We start from the raw sequence: 13157 nt of genomic DNA, 5'->3' as shown, positions 1-13157 counted from the left end.
GGAACCATGATTCAAATCTTGTACTCAAATGAGAATAAAAATGAGACACATGCAGTTATCAGTAAAATGTGCTTAAAATATAAAAGTTAACAAGTAAAGCTGGTATGACGTCATTTAAATGTAAGATCTGAATCTACAAAGCACTCTGAAGCTATAAATTAATGGAGAAAGTCAGAAGTAGGCTTGTGTATTGGCAAGAATCTGGTGATACGATGCATGGAACAGGGCAACGTTCCTATATATTGCGATACTATAAGCAAGACAATATATTGCAATTTTAATACTTTTTTAACCCTTAAATGGGCAAGCATATATAAAAATTTTGGAAAAATAAAAAAAATGTTATTTTCTAATGTTTCTAGGGTAGAATAACACAATTTTATGATTTTTTTCAAAATATGACCTTTATTTTTCATTTTAGAGTTTGTATCTCCCAAGATACATTGCCCGTTTAGGGTATAAATTTGCCATTTACCAATTTATCAAATATTTCATTTATGAACTTTTAAAACATATTATAAGCAATTAATTAGCCACTGTCTGTGGCTCTGTGTGTGTGCGAGTGTATGTGTGGAGGATAGGACCACTTGGCGCAGGATTCAAACCGGGATCGCCTGCAATTAGGACTATAGCCTCCACACTGAGCTAAACACCGCTCCACAACACATCATGTTTTGTTGCAGACAGATGCTGTATCTATCACTGGATCTTTTACATAAGAATTCACTATACTACTCTAATCATGACCTGAACATCCTCCCTCTTTTACTGTCGTTCGCTCCCTTTTCTAATTATTTGTTGCCTGTCTTGATCAATAGATGGTGGTATTCTAGTAATATTCAATTTTCAATCTTTAACACCTTTATATTATTGATTATCTGTAGAGTTTAGGCTTCCAAACATAAGTATATCTGAGAGTGATTATGCCAGTTTATATACCCCTGTCTGGACAACGTATCCCCCAGGATACAGACATTCAATGCCCGTTTATCAAAGTTGTGTTAATGGTATTCATTATTTTTCAACAAGAATACATAAAATTGTCCTTAAAGAGCAATAATTTCAAAAACAAATCCCCCCATAATGTAATTAACAAGAAAAACCAAAACACTTTACTTATGTCTAGTGTCTCTGTCCACGTAGGTGGCCATTTTGGAGTTTGACATAAAAGTATCAATTTAGTTTTGAATGCTGCCATAAAGTCACATGACCTGGGTACTTGACCCATCCCCCCTTAAGACTTTATCATGATATTAAGTTCAGATACTTAATGCCCCTCCCCCCCACGGCCTGCCAAATGTCTGTATCCCCCGGGATACAGAAACTGTTAAAGGGTTAATAGCGCTAAGTTAGCTAACACTTTAGCATGCGATGAGCCACAGACCTGTACCAGAGTCAATGACTGGATGACTGCTGCCACCTAGCAGTCAGAGTTTAAATGCAACACAAAAATGAACCACCGACATGAACGTTTGCATGAAAATTTGTTAATAGAAAAATCGATACAGGATACAAATTATTTTGAATATTGTAGTATTGTGAAACTAAATATTGCGATATTTCAGTGTATCAATATCTTCTACACCCCTGCTTCATTCTGAAACATATTAATGCAAAAATATTTAAAGGTACATTGTGTATGAATTACTCCCATCTAGCGTTGCAGTTGTATATCGCAAACAACTCAATTGTATTTTTCATGCTGCATTCACGTGAAATTGGGCAGACGGCAGACAGACGACAGCCGCTGCACGTCACAATATGTTGTCATGGCGATGTGGTATTGTTTACCTGACCCACGTTTTATCAGCTTTCTCTCGACTTCTGTGACTAAAATGACATCTGGTTTGTTACCGACGGCCGTCTGCCCGACTGCACGTGAATGCAGCATCAGTGTAACGCTCCATTCCTCCCGACTGATGTACATGTAAGATATAGACAACTGAACTGTACAGGACTTGAGTCACTAATAGTGCTGTTCCATACACTAGTTTTTGAATCACTACAAAACACAAGTATGCAAAAAAAAAGAATTGCAACTATTAGAGGAGTGAGTTTTCCCATTTGAATTAAATTGGTTTGAATCTGTTTTAACTACATCTTTTATGTCGTCCAAACAACTCCTGGAAAATGAAAAGCAAAATCAGTTCAGTAACGTCTCACTGAATCTCACAGTGACTAAATATTTTTCCTTTTTCTCCCTCACACATGAATGCCTTCATTTCTCCTGTACATTTGTGTCTTATTTCAATCTTGCTGATCAAAAGAAAAGAAAAAAACAGCAACAACCGTGCTGCCTTCAGGTGTCTGCTCTGCCCACAGTGTGTCAGTGTGATTTATTGTTCAGGGTCTGACTCAGAATGTGTCACCCACCCAAAAAAAAAACCTACCTCCTCATCCACCTGCTGAAATAATTCATTCATACACACCATAAAAACTGAATGTTATCCTAAGGTTACACTGTATAACCCAGGGACAGTACGCAGTGATAGTGTTTTAATGTTCCACACCAAAACAGAGGCACACATATGAAAATATCTACTTCCTGGAATAATCATTTCTGCATGCTCTGCTGCTCCACCTCCAGAAGATTGTATCTGGCTGCTCTGTCTTCATCTGCCCTGCTGAACTAATTCTTGATGCTTAGGAAATAGAAAACCCAGAGCCCATGATAATTCCTATAGGGAGGGGGTGGGGTGGGCAGCACTCTGACACCAATAATACGTTCCAGAAATTGAAGCATTGTGTTATGGGTTGATACAAAGACTAATTATTGAGCCAGTTACAACCTTGTTTTACAAACAAGCCGAGGCTTGAAACAAAGTAATCGCCAAAAAGCAGGAAAAAAAATATATACACATGTCCACCCCTATTTACATACATGAGTGGAACAGAATATTAAAAAGTCTTCTGGTTATATATCACTGTAATGGTCTTTAGAGCCAATTTTATTGTTGCCTAAGCTTCCTCTCTCCACTCTGCAGTGTTATTTCTGAAAATATCGGAGGTGGATAAAAGGGTCATAGCTGGACTGTTGAGAGGTTTTTTGTCTAAATTGGTATTTTTCCAGTTAATAAAGCAGACGATAGGCTCAGGTCAGCACCACTGCCTGCTGCCTCTCTGCAAGATTGATTGGCGCTGTCAGACAATCATGAGTTCCGGTCATTAATAATAATACCAATATGTAAATGAATGCCAACACGCCTGCACTGATAGATTTGAACACACCACTGACATTTGAAGCCCACTGAAACAATTCTATGTACGTTACCTACTGCAGAGACAACAACGTATCACATGTAAAGTGTCTTAAAGGATTTAAAGTGACTGCAGTGGCTCTGTCAGTGGTGGATGGCAATGAGCCTTTGTACTGCCACAATGACAGTGAGGCATGAATGCTGTCATTTCAATGTGGAGAAACTCTAACTTGTTTGTGTGTTGTATAGCCTTGTTAGAGTCAGAACTCAAGGCTTTAAAAAAAAAAGAGAAATAAAGATTCAAAGATTTTTCCTTTTCATTTCCGTTCCTTCTCCTCTTTTGGTGAAACCCACATGTGTGTGTTTGTTAAAATGCACCTTGCCAAGTATAAAACTACATGAAACATGTTACAGCCAACGGGCATCAGCAGCCGCTCAATTATCTGCTCCAAGAGGAATGATCAAGGATACAAGTTTTAAAAAAAGAGAGAGCAAACACAGCAGCAACCGTCCAGATCCTAAAAATTCTGGTATTTAGAATAATTGGCCACCAGAGTCCAATACCAGTGGATCTTGGAGTGAAATGCTAACAGGCTAGCAATGATGATTCTGGAGTTTAGCTTATTAGCATGCTAACATTTGGTTAATATCAGTCAGATATCAGCATAAAAACCATTAGATATACGTCATCTGAAAGGCATAACTGTCTGGATCTAATCTCGTGCTACTTCAATGAGTAAATACATGGTGAGGTTTGAGACCAGAGCCCAAACCCACCATTGCCCCCAGAGGAAAATCCAGATGATTGCCAAAGTCATTAGACTTCATCCTTTGCCCCCTCCTGTGGATATGTGGCACCTTTCGTGGCAATCAATCTAATAGTTGTTGAGAAACTTTTTGAAAAGGGTGAAATATCAACCTCATGGTGTCAAGAGTCAAGGGATCACAGAAATCACAGGTTTTGCTCCTTTGGGCAACATGAATGATTGTATCAAAATCCACAGCAATCCATCAAAGAGTTGTTGAGCGAAGTGCCGGACCGACTGACCAATCAGCAGGCCGACTGACAGCGACTAACTTCGATATGTTTCTAATTCATTGCTTTGCTTCCTGCAGCTCTCCACTGTGAGTCCAGTTACTGTGAAGCAGTTTTGCCTTTACACTAAATTGCTCGCTTCTTGTTTATTTTACAGATAAAACAGGCGCTGAAATAAGAACAAGGTCCGTCAGCCCACACAACCAGAAAGGTCGTCTGACCCCACCCACCCCCCCGTGACCTTTCTGAATGAGCTGCTGCAAGATCATGTTTAAGGTAAGAATATATATTTTTAAGATTTGTTATCATGGTTACATAAATACATGATTATGTTGATATTGTTGTTATGGCTGCAAGAAAAACCATTGGTTTGGAACAAGAGATGATATAAAAGAGACCTGAAACATCCATCCATCCACTGTGACCCGCTCGGTGACAACATTACATCACCTCACATACTCCTTTGCTCCTGTCATGATTACAACAGAACAGCCTTCAGAAGGCTTCATCACATCAGAGTGAACATATCGTTTTGGTGCTTTTACAAAAAAAAGACTGATCCAGTCTAGTGTAATTACTAAATGTCACTTATAAATCAAATATAATTATATTAGAGCGCTGCAAGAAGGAATCCTAAACCTGTAAATACGTTCTTGCCTCCTTGTCCCAAAGTCAGTGGGTTTATGGAGTTGGTTAGATGCCAAAAATAAGGTCCAAGGTCAAGACATTTTCATACTTTATTTTACTACATGAAGTACATCAGTAAATACCCCACTCTGACCTTTCAACCATGTCCTCCGCTCCCTCTCGCTTTCCTTTCTTTGTTGTTACTGTAACATAATAATATTTTCTGTATTCGATGCACATGTGTAGTCAAATGGTTGAAGATGTTTTCTGACTTTGCAGCTCCTTTGTGCACTTGCATGGCTTTTCTTGAGTTGTGTTGCCTTGAGCTCTCAGGGCCACAGTGTTGTTGTGCTGAACAAGAATATTATAAACCTTTGTTTGTCAAAGATTATTTTCTGCAATAATCCAAATGCTGTCACTGAGGGAAACCAGACTGATGCTAGCTAAGTTTTTGGTGGTCATCTTGGGCTCGTTTTTATCAGAGGACAGTCTCATTTTAATAAAGAGCCTAAGAGCTGCAACATTAGGGTTCCTATGCAACCTGGATCAAGAGGTTTTATTGGACAATAGACGACTGTAAATATTAAAAAGTGCTTCACTAACAGGAAGCATGGTAGGCTCTTACAGCAGAGTAAACAGCATGTTCAGTGTGTTCTGGGTCATGTTTGTCTGAACCTGATTGATATTTGTGTGTACCTGGAAGGCCAGTAAACACATCCTGCAGCCAGAACTGAATAAATCACACTTTAAAGGAACATTATTGCAGCGAGTGTTTGCGAAATGAAGTCAAATGGAAATACTTGACACTTGGTTCTGAGGATTAAACTGCAGAGATAACAGTGTTTGTGCTTTTTTTTTTTTTTTTTTTTCTTCTTCTTTTGGTTGTGACCAGCACAGGTGTAAATGTGGAGACACACTTGTCCACCCATCGCACCCACCCATCCCCTCTGCTTACATTATTGTAGCATTTACAGATTGGGACTCAGGGGAGCAGACAGTTACTTTAGGTTTCATCACTTTTTATTCATAATTCATGGGGGTTTCACAGCTATGAAAATAACCACATCAGCATTCAAGCGTTTTTCTTTTTTTTACTCTCTCTCCGTGATTTCAAGTAGACACAAACATTACTCTGTGCTTTGTCAACCATTTGGAGTTTCCAACACAAAAGGGATGGAGGATTTCAGTGAATGAATTGCTAAAGCTCACACTGGCTCTTGCTCTCTCATATTAGAGCTGCAGGTCATTTGTCATTTCTGCAGTGAAAACTTTTTTTTTCCTTTCCTGTCTCTGCCGTTCTCACTTCTTCTCTACTCAGCGTCGACCGATTCCTTTCTATTCAACTCATCTCATTTCTTCATATTTACTCATTTCCTCTTGTTTGTGTCTCTGCATTGTGTTTGATCTTCCCCACAATAACATGACAACGTGCCGTGGATGTAGACATTCTTTACGAATGCAGCTCGCAGGACACAGTAAACAAGAAAAAAAAACTCCTTAACAAACAGCACTGCTGGAAAACTACATGCAAAAGTACCACAAATATGACTGCATGTAAAATTCATGATGTATTCTTAAGTTGCTTCAGTGTAAAATGGCCTGTTTTGCCTGTGCTCTTTTAATCTTGTAAGCAATGACTTTCTTTTCAAAGCAGTTAATTTGAAGTCCAAAACAAACTGTAAATAATGGATTACTGGAACTTTCTCCTTCTTAACCCACATGGTGTAATAACCTGTCAAGATTTTCCCCAATTTATTTATTTACCCTCTTAGTGACATACTCTCTTGGAGCATTCCAGCATTTGTTTGAGGCTCAAAGCGAGTGCAAATAATCTCTCAGAAGAAAATTAAGCAGACAACAACCAGCGATGCCGCTCTGCCGAGGGCCAAGCATGTGGGCATACGCCGGGTCTGACTAATACTTGTATTGCACTGCTTAGACAGCTTCTTTCTCTCGTTTTTATTTGTAGATATCAATGCACAAAGGCTTTGAAATATCTGTCTCCTACCTCTCCTCTTGGTTTTGCAAAAGGCTATTATAACACCATGGTATAAGTAAATAGCTTATCGTCTTTGGTGGTAGCAATATTTTTTTCCTTTTTAATCTTTAGGGTTCATTTGTCGATCATGATACAGTTTAAAGAGAGGATGCGCTCACTGCGTGCACTCTGTTATCACACCCCAAAGACAACACAGTGGAAATTATATTTGTTAATTTCAAGGGGAACACCTCTGCATTACCAGTGCTGTAGATTAATTCAGCTCACACAACAGCACGATGTTGGTTAGAGAGACTGTCCAGTAAATAACAGGTCACCGGTCTGTGTATATCCACAAACAGCTGTTTGTCCTTGAGCAACATGAATAAAATAAATGTGAGTTAACACTCCAACAGATAGTTAGACCTTGAAAACAATCAGGTTATGATGAATTAATAATAAACTCATTTGGAATTCATGAGTTGCTCATATGCTCATTATTGTCAAAGATGTGTAAATTATTAAGTGTAATCTGTAATGTGTGTTTTTGATGGGCGTCCAAGCAATCCCACTTTTAGCTTTAGATTTACAGGTGTTTTATTGACCGTTATTTTGCATCATAAACAAAGTTTGCACTGCAGATATGGAATAAAATTATATTGTAAGAGGACTAAGAGGAGGAAAGAAGCCTGGAAAGGCAACGTGGAGTTAAAGTAGGAAGCTGGTGTGCAGGTCTGGAAAATGTTTTTGTGTTTCTTAGCATCAATCCAGTGTTGGCTGGTCCGGATGTGAAACTATATAATATTTGTGTTGGTGTAGATGTTATAAATCAACAAATCCTAATTGCTTATTATTAATAATTAATGTGGAGCTTATGATTCAGTGAGTGTACCTGGCACCTGCTTTAGTTGTCGACTGTCTTGACTGATGAAGGATATTTTTCCAGTTGATCTACAAACTTGTGTGACGACCTTTAGGTTTGGTCACGAGCACCAGGAGAGTGAGAGTGAGCTTTTTGTTTACACCGGTGGCGTCTGAAATGAAATGTGTTTGCGTGACGATGCGTTCGAGGCTGCTCGGAGTGAAACTCAGAGGGTTTCAGGCGTCTGCTCCATGCCTCCCTGAGACCGATCCGTGCAGAGTTTCAGGTCAATCAACTGGGAGCAACAAGGGCATACCCGGAGCACGCTGGAGGAATTACATCGCCCATCTGACCTGGTAACACCCTGTGATACCCCACGAGGAGCTGGAGGTTGTTTAGCCTCCTGCCACCAATCCCCAGAGGAGTGACAGGAGATGGATGGACAGAAAATCATTTTTGTCATGTTTTTAGACATTGGCACTGCCATTTGCATGTTCCACGCTCCACAGAATCCGCCTTTAGTTTACCTTTTTTTTTTTTTAGGAAAAAAGGAACCAATTTTCGGTAAACAAAACTATAAATGAGCAAGAATAACTACGAGGACAATGAATAAAAGAAACAATTAATCCATATAACACTCACTTGTCCAACGTGGCTGTAAAAGCAGCAAATAAAAACAGTGGCACACCACAGGTCGGCATCAGCAGTGAGTGTCAGTGGGAGAAAGCAGGTCTGTGGAAGTGATGAAGGAACCGCTCCAGGGTCCCATTGTGATATATTTTTCTGGTGTGTGTGATGCAATAAGAGCCAGGTGCTCTGTCAGCAAAGCCTCTCTATATGGTTTTCTTTAACTCTCCTGAATATGCCCTTCTGTGTTCTCTGCTGTTTCTATGGGTTGAACATTTGTTCAGCTTGGACATCCAAAATCCATTTGTGAGTTTGCACTGTGAGTTAGAGGGAACAAAAGCTGCCCTCAACTTCCTCCTCTGCTTTTGCTGAATACTTTTTTTAGTTCCTTATTTTTGAAATAGGTAGTTTGTGTAAAGTTTAACTTTATAACTTTTCAACTAAAACTAGGAAAACCCTAACCCTTTAAGGGATAGTTCAACATTTTGGCAAATTGGCCCATTGCCATAATCACTATAGTCATAGCAGTAGGTTCATTACCTTTAATTGTCGGTGCAAGCTAATTTTAGAACGGCGGAGCAGAGCCGTGAGCTGCTCAGAGCTACGCTATGGAGGCGTCTTGGTTTCCCTCATCAAACTCCAAAACACTCTGGTGGAGTTGTGACCTGCACATTCACCACACTATGAGATAATAACAGAACGTTACCACACAGAGTTGTTTTAGAAGTAAATTTGTTGTTTGTTGCCTTCAGGGACAGTTTTCAGCAAGCAGTCTCTGTATTCGCCTCTAAAACAACTCTGTCTGGTAACGTTCTGTTATTATCTCATAGCGTGGTGAATGTGCAGGTCACAACTTGTCCACCAGAGTGTTTTGGAGTTGTTGGATTGTGTATTTGATGAGTTTGATGAGGGAAACCAAGAAATATTAGCTTCCGTAGTGTAGCTCTGAGCAGCTTGCGGCTCTGCTCCGCCGTTCTAAAAATAGCTTGCACCAACAAATAAAGGTAATGAACCTACTGCTATTACTATATGGATTATGGCAATGGGCCAATTTGACAAAATGTTGAACTATCCCTTTAAACACATCACAGTTTCATGCCGGGGATAAAGATATTACAAGGTCTCCAAATCAGATCACAATCATAAAACTGTGTTCTCAACAATTTGTCTTTGTCCCATGATGAAAGTCATCACGCAAAAGTTTCAAAAGCTCTGTCTCACATGCACGGTAACTTATTAAGGTAAAACATTTTCTACAACACGGCCAACAGTTTCCCCATCTTCAATAGAAATGTTTATGTCAGACTGTGTTTTATCAAAACAACACAAAAAAAGCAGACAGAATAAATTCAAGGTTATCCAATAAATACCCCCCTAAGCCAAATACATAATTACTTAAATAGTATATCTGTAAAGTAGCCAGGAAGTAGGAAACAAAGTAAGACACTTGGTTTATCAGTGTGAACATTATTTGTTTATAGCACATCTGTGATTTAATTATTTGAGGCATTCTGTCCCTTTTGTTCGCACTGTTAGTGTATTGTTGTGAGGTTTTAGTCAATTTGGGCTCACTTGTCTAATCATTTGTTCCTTGCATTTGGATGAGTCTACTGAGTCGATAGGAACACTGCCCAGAAGTGTTGTTTTGTATTTGCTTTGGCTTTGCCAAGACGAGCTTGGCTGCAACCAAACTGAGTGCTTCAGTGTGTGTTTCCAGAATATAGGACAGATCTGTTTTTTTTTATGTCACAAATTCAACAAAACAACAAAAACCAACAGCAGAGAAGGTTCTTAACACTGGAGACAAGCAGGAAATTCCCATTTATGCATTTGATGAACATGTCACATTATTTCTACATTTTAACATATTGTTTTGACTAAATTTGTGGGTAGACAGACACACAACAAACACAGACTTAAACTTAGCTCAGTTTGCTCAGGTTTCTATGGCGACGAGTGCTTTTTTCTGGCACCTAAATTAGGATTTCTTATTAAAATGGATATTAACAGTAGCTCTGAGCTAATTATACAACAGTTTCAAGTTGATGTGATTTGTTTTCTAATTTCTCAATTGAGTGTGATTTGAAAAAAGAGACAATTTTAAATGGTTAGTAGTATTTTCTTCAAGAATCACGATTGCCTGTTTTTGTAATACTCATTTCAGCCACAAGAGGCAGAGGTGCACCACAATCACTCCCCTCTACTCTACATCCGTCCTGGAAACATTCATGTTTCTTCCTACATGGGCTTTTAATATCTCCCTACACACAGGCTACATATGATGTGTGTTAGCTAATGATATGGCATTACTCTCCTGCTATCTTTTTGGCTCAAATTATTTTAATTAGCTAAGGCTTTCTGCCAGAAACACATTAAGAAGTCAGACAGTGTAGTGCAGTGTATGACATGGTAAAAAAAAAAAAAAAAAAAAAACAGATGGAAAAATGACCCTCTCTCTCTCTCTCCTCGTTTCCACTGATGCACCATCATGAAAATACGCATTAACATACAGTAATATGCCGTTCTATGCATTTCTTTTTCTGTTAACATGATGAGTAGACCAGTGTCAGTGAAACAGGTACGTGAGGTACGTGTCTTCATCCTGCAGCGACCGGCCTCCTTCCCATCTGCTGTCAGTGTGAAAGGAGAGGACTCAATAAAGGTTGTGGATAATGTAGTAATTCACATAGAACTTTACAATAAAACTCAATTTCCTAACAACAGAGGTGGTATATGACTTATAAATGGCCTCTATGAAAAGCTTTCCACTATGTGATTGCTCCTGATGTGTGCACCTTGGGCTCATAAAATGTTCTGCATAGTCATCAAATTCCCTACGAGGGGAGATGAACAGGTTCAGCTCCGCTCTTTTCTGTGCAGGAATTTTTCTTGTTTCCTTGCATGAGCTCCTTTGGGTGCTTTGATTCCCTTTTGCAGTCGGCATGCCAGGTTGGCACACTCGGGACTCTGTGTACATTTTTCTGTATCTCTCTTTTCAGTTACAGTTATGTGTTATTCCCTGTGATGAACTGGGTGTCTGTCATGGAGGTTTCCGGGGCTGTTCAGCCGACGCCTGTCTCTTGTGGGTCCGACCGGCTAGGGAGACTGTTGTATCGACGGGAAATGGTGTGTGCCTTTCTTATACGGCTGTGGCTATAGAAACGGATGGATGTGGTCGCTCATGTCGAGGCTTTCCTCTTATATTGGCTCCACACTGGAGAAGTGTGTTCCTCTTTGAAGTCAGGATAGCACAGTGACTGCCCATCATCTTCTGCCACTGGCTGGAAAGCCAGACTCCACTTAGACGATCCATACGAGCTCATGTCTCATTTCCTTTATGAGAGAGAAAGAACAGCAGAAACTCAACAACCAGCTCTTATTTCTTTATTTGTTGGTTGTTTCTGTGGAGACGATGCTCTCACCCACAGTAGCTGTTGGTGTCTTGTACTCACTATAAGTCACCTTGGACAAATCGCCTCAGCTAAATGAGTGTAATTTATTATGGAATGTGGATTCCTTCAGTGGATAAGTGTACGATCGTAAGTTGTAGACTGAAGACCAGGGGCCTGCTGTATCACAAAATTAGTTTAAAGGGATGGTTCAACATTTTGGCAAATTGGCCCATTGCCATAATCGCTATAGTCTTAGCAGTAGGTTTGTTTCCTTTAATTGTCGGTGCAAGCTATTTTTATAACGGCGGAGCAGAGCGGCGAGCTGCTCAGAGCTATGCTACGGAGGCTAATGGGATTTCTTGGTTTCCCTCATCAAACTCATCAAATACACAATCCAACAACTCTAAAATTGACAAGTTGTGACCTGCACATTCACCACGCTATGAGATAATAATGGACCGTTACGAGACGGACTTGTTTTCGAGGTAAATACAGAGACTGCTTGCTGAAAAACTGTGCCTGAAGGGAATGCGCATCAGCAGTTTTGCATGAATTTATCTCTAAAACGGCGCTGTTTCGTTGGTTCCATTATTATCTCATAGCATGGTGAATGTGCAGGTCACAACTTGTCCACCAGAGTGTTTTGGAGTTGTTGGATTGTGTATTTGATGAGTTTGATGAGGGAAACCAAGAAATCCCATTAGCCTCCGTAGCGTAGCTCTGAGCAGCTCACAGCTCTGCTCCGCCGTTCTAAAAATAGCTTGCACCGACAATTATTGGTAACAAACCTACTAATAAGACTATAGGGGTTATGGGCCAATTTGCCAAAATGTTGAACTATCCCTTTAACTTCATCTGACTCTCTTGTGGTTGCCTGTCTTCACTGAGCATTAAACACTGTTTTTTCAGAAGAACCTGTATCATGAAGCTGGTTATCAACTGTATCCAACAAAGCTGCTGCAGTATTAGAAATAATAACCAAATATCAAAGTAAGGCTAAGGCTTTAAATACTGTAGTAGTAGCAGTATTTTTATACGAGTCCTAAGAGTCCTATTAAGCACATAACAAAATTGAAATGAATGTGATATTGTTTCGGCTGCCAAAGCAGAAAACAACAAGAGGCTAAACAAACAAAAATATTAATGATAACGGAGGAATATTTAACAGTATATGGATTATTTTCCTAATAAAAGACAACAGAGGGCATAGTTTTTACTTCCAATTATCATCACAAAGTCTCATCATGTTATTTTGAGTATAAAAGCATCAACACTGTCAGGAATCCTGTTGGGAATCAAAGAAACCGGCGCAATTAAAATGCATCCAGATTTGTCATTATTCAGTTATTTAGTTTGATAAACTCTTCCTCCGTTCGTTAGAAGCTGTGTTTTTTAAAACCAGAGTGACACAATGAAAGTGTGCAACAGCAAAACAATT

The sequence above is a fragment of the Trachurus trachurus genome (assembly GCF_905171665.1).
Source record: "Trachurus trachurus genome assembly, chromosome: 3".
Lineage (NCBI taxonomy): Eukaryota > Metazoa > Chordata > Actinopteri > Carangiformes > Carangidae > Trachurus > Trachurus trachurus.
The sequence above is the reverse complement of the archived record's forward strand: the minus strand, read 5'-3'. Positions refer to the sequence as shown.